This window comes from Silurus aristotelis (genome assembly GCF_946808225.1).
Source record: "Silurus aristotelis genome assembly, chromosome: 28".
NCBI classification, from domain to species: Eukaryota; Metazoa; Chordata; class Actinopteri; order Siluriformes; family Siluridae; genus Silurus; species Silurus aristotelis.
The window spans coordinates 16765781-16777486 of NC_139601.1; the positions used below are offsets into that span (position 1 = coordinate 16765781).

Genomic DNA, 11706 nt, shown 5'->3' on the forward strand with positions numbered 1-11706 from the left:
ATTCCTGCGAGTGCTTGCTTCACTTTAATAGCTTCCAGGTCGTGCCGTCAGCCCGCCAGTGACGTTGTGCTTTTCCGTTAAACTGATTACACATAAGGTGCAAAGTGTGTTCATGCAGAGGCTCTCAATGCTCTCAAAGCATTGTTGATGCAATGTCTTATAATAAATATTGTACCAATGCAGATTTACAGAGTTACCAATTTCATATTAAAAAAGGTTTACATTTTATCGATGTAATCAAAACTGTAGTAATGTAAACCTTTAGCCACATTCCTGCTTGGGTGCTACTGCTTCTGAGTGTTTATGCTGTGTTTACACAGTATTAATGGACCCACAGTTTCATTTGTAACTAGCATTCTCTTTACTGTCACTTGAATAATCTCAGATTGACCCTCAGGACTAAATAGAAAAATGTTGAGTTTATGCCACTGGAAGGGATTGTTAAGTTTGTAGAACCTAAAAACCTGTGGGGTGACACCCAGGCACAAACAGCACTGGCTACCTGAAACAACAAAATGCTGTAGAAATTCAAAAGTGTTATTTTGTTTGAAACATATGTGAAGAAGGTCATGTAGACAGGGCAGAATTTCTCAAATTTGGATCACACTCAATTTTGACCATGCTAATTGAAAAGCATTTATGATAGCACGCAACATTAGTTTTTAGACAAGTACCAAAGTTTGACCAATAGCCACTAAAATACACCCATCTACCCCTTGGACTCATCCACTTGGTAGCTTGTACCTATAGTCGAAGTACATCCTCCACCCTGCTTTAGCCACTTTTATTAACTGGGACTATGTAGTGGTTGCTGCTTGACAAACAAGTTATTAAAGTATCTTAATTTGGAGTATTAAAATCAAACTATAAATGCTGAAATTTGTGTGCAGGCTTTTCTTCTCTGCAAAACATCATTCAGCTTTTCTTTAATATTTTCACTTAAGTTAACCTAACTGGGTTTTTTAATGCCTTAAAAATATTGCCACATTTCTAATCTTTCCATTACCATCAGTTTATCAGTGTGCTGGATTTGTTTTGCATCTCATCCCGTCTCGACTACTGCAATTCACTCTTCTTTGGTCTATCATCTCACTCAATCTCACGTTTACAGTACATACAAAACTCGGCTGCCAGAATGTTAACCTCCAATAAAAAAATCTGCCCACATTACCCCTATATTATTTGATCTTCACTGGCTGCCAGTCTCATCTCTCATTCCCCCCCCCCCCCCCCCCATCTTTCCGATCTTCTCTCATCCTATGTTCATTTACGATCACTCCGGTCTTCAAATTCTGAACTTCTATGTATAGATACCGTCTATCCTCTGCGGGTGGCAGATACTTTTCTGTCATTGCTCCAGCACTATGGAACTCCTTACCCATTGCACTTGGAACCATCACCACTTTGTCTGAATTTAAATCAAGGCTTACCCACCTTTTCAACCTACACTATCAGTCAATGCATATGTGTTAGGAGTTCTTAATTTTTCTAAAATGTGGTGTATGTACCATGTACTATGTAGAGTTCTATATCTTGTACTGTATGTTTTGTGTTTGTGTTGTCTTCTGTTATTACCTCATGCAGCTGCATGTGATCCTTCGTTCTGGGCAAATGTCCGAATATGTATATGTATATGTATGTTCACTATATTTCATCTGTCTTGAAATATTGTACCTTGTAAAGCGTCCTTGAGCTTGGGAAAGGCGGTATATAAATTAAACATATTATTATTATTATTATTATTATTATTATTATTATTATTATTATTATTGCCATTTACCAGTGTTGAGGCAATGCTTGTTTCTACCCTGTTTCCAATTTATCATTCTACATCGTTACTGCAGGCAAACTTTCTGTGAATTTTGAGTGAATTTGTGGATTTGCATTACAAAATTGTGTATTTTACAGATCAATATTCATTACCAATAAATATATTCATTACAAATGCAAATCAAAATATAATTAAATCGAATTTTATGGTATAATGGAAAGGCGAGTATTTTTATTATAAATTATTATTTTCACAGGTTTTTTTGTTTACAATGTGATATGCAATATTCAGGCTCAATATCAGAAGGAGTAAAAAAATGCTTTTCATGAAAGGATATTGATTAATGCAGAATCTGTCTGGAATATTTGCAGATTTATAATTAATTTAATGCACCTCCTAAACCACGGATAAAACAGAGCGTAAATAAATGGATTAATGGTGCCATTGAGGCATCCAACAATAATGAATTTATGAATAGTTTCTGCCTGTAGTTCAATAACACCACCTAATAAACTGTAAATATAATACGGAAGTAAACACGCCAGAAACACAGACACTAAAATGCCGAGGACTTTGGCTGCTTTTCTCTCAGATTTCATGGAGTGGGAGGTGATTTTCTGTGTTTGAGGTCGTGTGTGATTATTAAGCTCTCTGATAGCAGTGGCGTGTTTCTTAGCGATCAGAAAAACCCGACTGTACAATATGATTATGACAGAAAGTGGAAATATAAATGAATATACAAGATCAATTACAGACCAAACCTCATTTAGAATGAGAAAACACTCTCCAGGACACAGCAGAAAATTCATGAAGCTTATATTGAAATAATAGAATGTCATGCTGTATGCCAGACACACACACCAGTTAGAAGAAATTACAGTGCACATCATGCTCGTAGAGATATTGTTTGTGTAGAAAAATGGGTGTGAAAGAGCAAAATAGCGATCCACAGCTATCAGAGTGATATTATATGTGGCTACACCTGTAAGGAAACTGCAAATGAACCAAAAAGTAATGCAGAAACTTCTCCCAAACATCCAGCATGACTCGATTGTCCAGATTAACAGTGAAGGCATGAGTAAAGCGCCGATGAGGAAATCCGACACGGCCAGAGAGAGCACGAGCATGTTGGTCGGCGTGTGAAGCTGCTTGAAGTGAAGAACAGAGATGATGACGAGCAGATTTCCACACACTGTTAGAAGAACCACAGCAGCTGAACACACGTACAGTAAGATATAAACTGCAGGAGATACAGATCTCTCTGGACAGGAGAAATGCTCACAGAGATCAGAGAGATTCAACTCCGTCACGTTCATGAAGACGGCAATTTTAAATATTCTTCAAGAAATAATAAAACAGTAAAACAGTATATTAGCTGTCTTTGAAAAATATAAATCATCTGAGCTCATAATCCAGCACATGATGAGTGCAAGGAAGCTCTGATATACTGTAGCTTTTTATACTTTATCTTTTGACCTCACCCCTAATTTTGATTGGCAGTTTTTGATGATGTCATCGTTTGTTGCAAGGAAACCAAATTCAATTTCACAGCGTGAAAGTGTGTTGTTGGTTTGAGATTGGCTTAGTTCAGACATAAACCGACTGACATCTCATCCTTGGTCAGCAAGAGTCCATGCGACTGAAAGGGACTGTTAAGTTTTTAGAAAACCTGTGGGGTGACACCCAGGTAAAAACAGAACGTTCTACATGGAACAGAAAAATGCTGTAGAGAGTCAAATGTGTTATTTCATTTAAATAATAACATATATTGAAACATAATTTGAGAAGATCGTGTAGACAGGGCAGAATGTCTTAAATTTGGATCACAGTTCATTTTAACCACGCTAATTGAAAAGTATGTGTGGTAAAGCACAGCATTAGTTTTATGCCGAATTAGTTGTTTTTTCTGTCAGGAACTTGTCATGCAACTCCTATAAGAATAAATTCCTGAGGAGAATCCACACCCTCTGTATTTGTTTAATGTGGAGCGGTCATTAACAGCTGAGGCACTGACTCTTCAGGCCATGCTGGCACAATCCACAGGCTGAAACCACAGACAATTTGAACCAGAAATTAGTGGATAATTGAGGCAAAAAGTAATTATCTATTTTACTGTTGCCCCATTTGACCAATTTTGCCTTTAAATGCATTGCAAGAAAAGTGGTCTGTTTACATTTTAAATCCACGTTCTGAATAACGTGTGTAATCCGTCCAATTAAAAGCGATGTGTCACCGGCTGGGTGACATCACAACCAGTGCGTCAGGCTTCTTAGGGCCCTTATCGCTTATGACAGATGCATCCCTCACGGTTTGGGGAGTGGTCATGACTGGCCGCTCCGCCCAAGGTCTATAGGGAGGGCCCCATCTGTTGTGGCAGTCCTCTGGTCACCGAGTCCTCTGGTCCGAGTGCAATCTACCCGGAGTGTGGCAGCTAGTAATGCATTACAAAAGTCCAGTCTGGAGGTCATGAATAAATGGATGAGCTTCTCTGCATCAAATATTGACAACGTTTCTTAGCTTAGCAATATTTCTAGTAGAAGAAGGCTGTTTTGGTAACATGGTTGATATGATATTCAAAAGACAAGTTGCTGTCTAAAATAACTCCCAGGGCTTTTACTATTAAACTAGTAGTTAGAGAACATCCGTCTAAATGCAGGTTAAAATGCTGGAGCTTCTTTGTACTGGTTTGGGGCCAATGAGCAAAATCTCTGTCTTATCAGAATTTAATAATAGAAAGTTATAGTCAATTGAGTGTATCGTCTGTTTTTGATGAGATATGATGAGATATGATGAGGGGTTTAGGGACGTGACAAAGATATTAAGGAGTTAATAATATTCAGAAGAGGCTCACCAGCTGTATGTAACACTTCTTTCAGTAGCTTAGTTGGAATGGGATCTAACAGACATGTTGATTTGGTTTTGGTGATCAGATCATACAGTTCTTTATGTCCTATACATGTAAAGCAGTGTAGTAACCTGTAACCTGGAGACGTTCTTCAGTAAGTCCTAAATTGCATTTAGACAAGTCCTAAAGTTTGAACAATGGGCACTAAAATACACTCATCTACCCCCTTCTTCTTATTGCATCATACACGTACTGTATGTACCACATGGGGCCATCCACTTGGTAGCTTGTGCCTGTAGTCAAAGAACATCCTCCACCCTGCTTCAGCCATTTTTATTTAACTGGGACTGCGTAGCCGTTGCTGCTTGACAAATTGTCATGGATAGACCAGGCCTCAGAAACCAGGAGTAAAACAGATTGTCGTTTATTGGTCTAAACATGATAACACACAAGAGCAGGAAATGAAACTGTAGCAAATAGCAAACGTAACTGGGTGCTTGACCTGAAGTGTAGCTAGGAGCATGGAATCTAAAGGGACAAGAGCAGTAGGTAGTCCGGATGATCGTAACCTGTATATCGGACCGTGAGTAAAGGGGAAACAGGAGGGGTCGGGTAAATGGAGGACAGGTGTGGGTGATTAGTAGGAGGGAGAGGCTGAGCGAGAGTGTTGAGCGTTGGAGGGAGGCGTGACTGGTGGGTCTCTGACACAAACTTATTAAAGTATCTTAGTTTCATATATTTAAATCAAACTTTAAATGCCAAAATTCGTGTGCAGGCTTTTCTTCTCTGCAAACCATCATCTAGCTTTTCTTTAACATTTTCACTTAAGTTAACCTAACTGGGTTTTTTAATGCCTTAAAAATATTGCCACATTTCTAATCTTTCCATTACCATCAGTTTATCAGTGTGCTGGATTTGTTTTGCATTGGCATTCTACCCATGTTAGGCATTGCTTGTTTCTACCCTGTTACCAAATTATCATTCTATATCGTTACTGCAGGCAAATGGATATGTGAATTTGCTTTACAAAATTGTGTATTTTACAAAGCAATATTCATTACCAATAAATATATTTATTACTAATGCAAATCAAATTATAATTAAATCAAATTTTATGGTATGATGGAAAGTATAAATATTGTTAGTAGTAGTATTTTTATAATAAATTATTATTGTCACAGGCTTTTTTAGTTCAACAATATTCAGGCTCAATATCAGAAGGAGTAAAAAAAGCTTTTCATGAAAGAACATTGATTAATGCAGAATCTGTTTGGAATATCTGCAGAGTTATAATAAATTTAATCCACCTCGGATAAAACCACGGATAAAACAGAGCGTAAATAAAAGGATTAATGGTGGCATTGAGGCATCCAACAATAATTAATTTATGAACAGTTTCTGCCTGTAGTTCAATAACACCACCTAATAAACTGTAAATAAAATACGGAAGTAAACACGCCAGAAACACGGACACTAAAATCCCGAGAACTTTGGCTGCTTTTCTCTCAGATTTCATGGAGTGGGAGGTGATTTTCTGTGTTTGAGGTCGTGTGTGATTATTAAGCTCTCTGATAGCAGTGGCGTGTTTCTTAGCGATCAGAAAAACCAGACTGTACAATATGATTGACAGAAAGTGGAAATATAAATGATACAACAAAATCTATTACAGTCGAAACCTCATTTATAATGAGAAAACACTCTCCAGGACACATTAGAAAATTCATGGAGCTCATATTAAAATAAAGAAATGTCATCCTATATGCCAGACACACACACCAGTTCAAATAAACCACAATGCACATTATCCCTGTAGAGATTTTGCTTGTGTAGAAAAATGGTTTAGAGAGAGCGAAATACCGATCCACAGCGATCAGAGCGACATTGTACATGGCTAAGATTGAGAGGAAACTGGAAATGAAAGAAAAACTGATGCAAAAACCTTTTCCAAAAATCCAGCACGACTTCACTGTCCAGATTAATAGAGACGGCATCAGTATAACGCCCACAAAGAAATCCGACACGGCCAGTGAGAGCACGAGCATGTTGGCCGGAGTGTGAAGCTGCTTGAAGTGAAGAACAGAGATGATGACGAGCAGATTTCCACACACTGTTAGAAGAACCACAGCAGCTGAAAACACGTACAGTAAGATATGAACTGCAGGAGATACAGATCTCTCTGGACAGGAGAAATGCTCACAGCGATCCGAAAGATTCAAATCCGTCACGTTCATGAACACAGCAATTTAAATATTCTTCAAGAAATAATCAAACAGTAAAACAGTATATTGGCTGTTGTCTTTGAAAAATATAAATCATCTAAACTCATAATCCAGCACATGATGAGTGCGAGGAAGCTCTTATATACTGTAGCTTTTTATACTTTATCATTTGACCTCACCCCTAATTTTGATTGGTATTTTTTTATGGATGATGTCATCGTTTGTTGTAGCGAAACCAAATTCAATTTCACAATGTGAAAGTGTGTTGTTGGTTTTGGATTGGTGTAGTCCAGACATAAACCGACTGACATCTCATCCTTGGTCAGCAAGAGTCCATTTCACTGGCAGGGACAGTTAAGTTTGTAGAAAACCTGTGGGGTTACACCCAGGTAAAAACAAAACTTTCTACATGGAACAGAAAATGCTGTAGAGAGTCAAATGTGTTATTTTGTTTAAATAATAAAATATATAGTGAAACGTAATTGGAGAAGATCATGTAGATAGGGCAGAATGTCTTAAATTTGTCTAAAAATGTCTAAATATATATATCATGAAGGCAAGCAAGAAATACAAGAACACCTTTTGGTCCTTGTGTGGCTTGCGTAGGAGTGGAGCATGCTAAGTCAGTTCAGTGCTTCAGTGTTAAGTTCAATGCTTCAGGGCACGGCCAGCTCCAGTGAGCACTCTCCCCGATTTGCTCCCGGCATCGTAGTAGACCTGGAGAATTCCCCGCCTCCTTTGAGGCTCCTAGAGCTGCACCGGGATGTAGCCCCCACTCTAGGTGAACCAGAGGTCAGTCTTGTGAGACTGATACCATTAGGAGACTACCTGGCAGCCTGGAAAGCTCTGCAAGATGTGTCTAAGTGGGTCCTATGTACTGTAGACAGAGGCAACAAGATTCAGTTTGGGTCTCGTCCGCCCCGGTTTAAACAGGGTGTGTCCCACCCTGGTGGGACTTGAGCAGGCTCTGGTCATGGAACAAGAGGTAGAGGCTCTCCTAAGGAATGAGGCCATCGAGGTGGTCCCTCCATCAGACAGAGAGTCTGGTTTCTACAGACGGTATTTCATAGTTCTTAAAAAGGATGAAGGGTTGTGTCCTATTCTAGATCTACGTCAGCTGAACCATGCATTAAGGAGACTTAGGTTCAAAATGCTGACCCTCAAGCAGGTCGTGTCTCAGATCAGATCCAAGTACTGGTTTTCCCAGATAGATCTAAAGTATGCATACTTTTATGTATCCATCCTCCCTTCTCACAGGAAGTTTCTGAGGTTTGCTTTCAGGGCCGAAGTGTGTGGATGTGGCTCAGGCCCCTCTGAGACTTCAGGGTATTCGCATCTGAAACTATTTCGATAATTGGTTTATATTAGCTCAATCAGAGCAGTTAGTGGTTCGGCATCGAGAGGTCCTTCTCGCTTTTATGTAGGAGCTGGGGTTTTGACTGAGCACCAAAGACAGTGTGCTTTCTCCATTAGGGAGAAGTATGGGATTCGACCCTTATGCGTGCGCACCTATCTCGCCCGCGTTGCATCCATCCTTACTGCCATCAGAAGGATCAGAGAAGTGCAGTCACTCACTGTCAAGCAATTCCTGAAACTGCTGGGGCTTATGGCAGCAGTGTCCAATGTGGTTCCACTTGGCCACCTGCACATGAGACCCCTTAAGTGATGGCTCATTACCCGAGGGTTCTTTCAGAGGGGCAATCTGCTCCATACAATCAAGGTCACGAGGCAAGCCCTATGTGCCTTAGATGTCTGAAGTGTTCCCAGGGTCCTATCTCAGGGCCCTGTGTTTGGAGTTCCCAGTAATGGCTTACGACGGATGCATCTCTCATGGGTTTGGGAGCGGTCATTAGTGGCCTCTTCACCCAAGGTCTTTAGGGAGGGCTCCATCTGCTGTGGCACATCAATTGCCTAGAGATGCTGACGTGCTTCTAGCATTAAAGCATTTCCTATCAGACCTCAGAGGTTACCGTGTGTGCACGCCAGCTCCTCCTGTGGGTCCAGGGGAAGCTGCTCTCCTTGAGGGCAGCGTATATCCTGGGCCGTCTTATTGAAGCAGCAGACACCCTTTTGGGACAGGGACTGAGACCAGGGGAATGGAGCCCTGTGGTGGTTCCCCATGTGGTGGAGCAGATCTGGGAGAAATTTGGCAGGGCTAAAGTGGACCTGTTCACGACTCAAGAGATGTCGCACTGTCCCCTCTGGTTCTCCCTTACACCTCCAGACCCTTTTGGCCTGGACGCAATGACTCAGAACTGCCTGTTTTTTGTTGTTTTCTATTAGTTTGCTCAGGTGCTCAGCTCTAGCAGCATTCAGCGCCTGTCTGTAGCTAAGAATACTGTCTTTATACGCAATTCTAGATACATTCAATTTAGTTTTCCTCCATTTTCTTTCCAAATTATGGGGTGTTTTTCTTGAGGGCATGAGTATGACTATTATACCATGGTGCAGGTGTTTTTTCTCTTACCTTTTTTAACCGGATGGGGTGTCTAATGTGCTACTGAGTATAGTGTATGTTGTTAGCCATTTCATCAGGATTATTAGCATTTAGGGGTTTAGTGAGAAATTGAGGCAGGGACTGGTCAGTCTGGCGGTATTAAATTCTCGTTCCCAAAGCATTGTTGATGCAGCTTGAATTCTTGAAAGGAAATGTCTCCAGGTTCCGTATGTAACCCTGGTTCCCTGAATGCTGTGTCTACATGCCCCACTGCTGGCATCCCTGCAGCGCCTCACTCTACGCACTTTTTACAGCTTCCTGGTCATGACGTCACCCCGTGTGTGACACCGTGCTTTCCATTGGATGGATTACACACGTGATTCGGTTTTGATGCATCGTCTCGTTCCCTCAGGAAACAAGTGTTACCTAAGTTACCTGGAGTCATCCTCCAGTAAGTCCTAAATGGCGTTTAGACAAGTACTTAGGTTTGACCAATGGCCACTAAAATACACCCATTTACCCTTTATTTCCTATAACCTCATACACATACTGTATGTACCACATGGGGCCACTTAGTAGGTTTAGTTTCATATATTTAAATGAAACTTTAAATGCTGAAATTCGTGTGCAGGCTTTTCTTTTCTGCAAACCATCATCTGGCTTTTCTTTTACATTTTCAATTAAGTCAACCTTACCATAGGTGTTTAGTGTTTAAGACTTAATTCATTTTCTTTTTTTTTTTTGCATAGAATATGTCTCAAAAATATTTCCAAATGACTAGTCTTTCCATTACCATCAGTTTATCAGTGTGCTGAATTTGTTTTGCATTGCCATTCTACTGATGTTGAGGCAATGCTTGTTTTTACCCAGTTTCCAGTTTATCATTCTATATCGTTACTGCAGGCAAACAAATGTTTTGGATTTGCAAATATGATATGTGAATTTTCTTTACAAAATTGTGTATTTTACAGAGGAATATTCATTACCAACAAATATATTTATTACTAATGCAAATTAAAATATAATTAAATCTAATTTTATGGTATGATGGAAAGTATTGTTATTGTTAATAGTAGTATTTTTTATAAAAAATGATTATTGTCACAGGGTTTTTTTTTTTTAGTTCAACAATGTGATATGCAATATTCAGGCTCAATATCAGAAGGAGTAAAAAAATGCTTTTCATGAAAGGATATTGATTAATGCAGAATCTGTCTGGAATATTTGCAGAGTTATAATTAATTTAATGCACCTCCTAAACCACGGGTAAAACAGAGCGTAAATAAAAGGATTAATGGTGGCATTGAGGCATCCAACAATAATGAATTTATGAACAGTTTCTGCCTGTAGTTCAATAACGTCACCTAATAAACTGTAAATAAAATATGGAAGTAAAAACACCAGAAACACAGACACTAAAATCCCGAGGACTTTGGCTGCTTTTCTCTCAGATTTCATGGAGTGGGAGGTGATTTTCTGTGTTTGAGGTCGTGTGTGATTATTAAGCTCTCTGATAGCAGTGGCGTGTTTCTTAGCGATCAGAAAAACCCGACTGTACAATATGATTATGACAGAAAGTGGAAATATAAATGATACAACAAAATCTAGTACAGTCCAAACCTCATTCATAATGAGAAAACACTCTCCAGGACACAACAGAAAATTCATGGAGCTCATATTGAAATAATAAAATGTCATCCTATATGCCAGACACACACACCAGTTGGAATAAACCACAATGCACATTATCCTTGTAGAGATTTTGCTTGTGTAGAAAAATGGGTTAGAGAGAGCGAAATACCGATCCACAGCGATCAGAGCGATATTGTACATGGCTACGATTGGGAGGAAACTGGAAATGAAAGAATAACTGATGCAAAAACCTTTTCCAAAAATCCAGCACGACTCCATTATCCAGATAAACAGAGATGGCATCAATAAAGCACCGACGAGGAAATCCGACACGGCCAGTGAGAGCACGAGCATGTTAGCTGGAGTGTGAAGCTGCTTGAAGTGAAGAACAGAGATGATGACGAGCAGATTTCCACACACGGTTAGAAGAACCACAGCAGCTGAACACACGTACAGTAAGATATAAACTGCAGGAGATACAGATCTCTCTGGACAGGAGAAATGCTCACAGCGATCCGAGAGATTCAACTCCGTCACGTTCATGAAGACGGCAAATTTAAATATTCTTTAAGAAATAATCAAACAGTAAAACTGGCTGTTGTCTTTGAAAAATATAAATCATCTAAATTCATAATCCAGCACATGATGAGTGCGAGGAAGCTCTTATATACTGTAGCTTTTTATACTTTTTCATTTGACCTCACCCCTAATTTTGATTGGCAGTTTTTTATGAATGATGTCATCGTTTGTTGCAAGGAAACCAAATTCAATTTCACAATGTGAAAGTGTGTTGTTGGTTTTG

The 11706-nt window shown here is 39.5% G+C and overlaps 3 pseudogenes across 3 annotated transcripts; all 3 read right to left on the reverse strand.

Moving 5' to 3' along the window:
• Positions 1-2094: 2094 nt before the first annotated feature.
• Positions 2095-3087, reverse strand: LOC310722156 (trace amine-associated receptor 13c pseudogene; annotated as a pseudogene). Its single transcript has one exon. The product of its transcript is annotated as a trace amine-associated receptor 13c pseudogene (transcript).
• Positions 3088-5853: 2766 nt separating this feature from the next.
• Positions 5854-6847, reverse strand: LOC310722308 (trace amine-associated receptor 6 pseudogene; annotated as a pseudogene). Its single transcript has one exon. The product of its transcript is annotated as a trace amine-associated receptor 6 pseudogene (transcript).
• Positions 6848-10454: 3607 nt separating this feature from the next.
• On the reverse strand, positions 10455-11447 carry LOC310722155 (trace amine-associated receptor 6 pseudogene; annotated as a pseudogene). The gene has a single exon. The product of its transcript is annotated as a trace amine-associated receptor 6 pseudogene (transcript).
• Between the last annotated feature and the right edge of the window lie 259 nt (positions 11448-11706).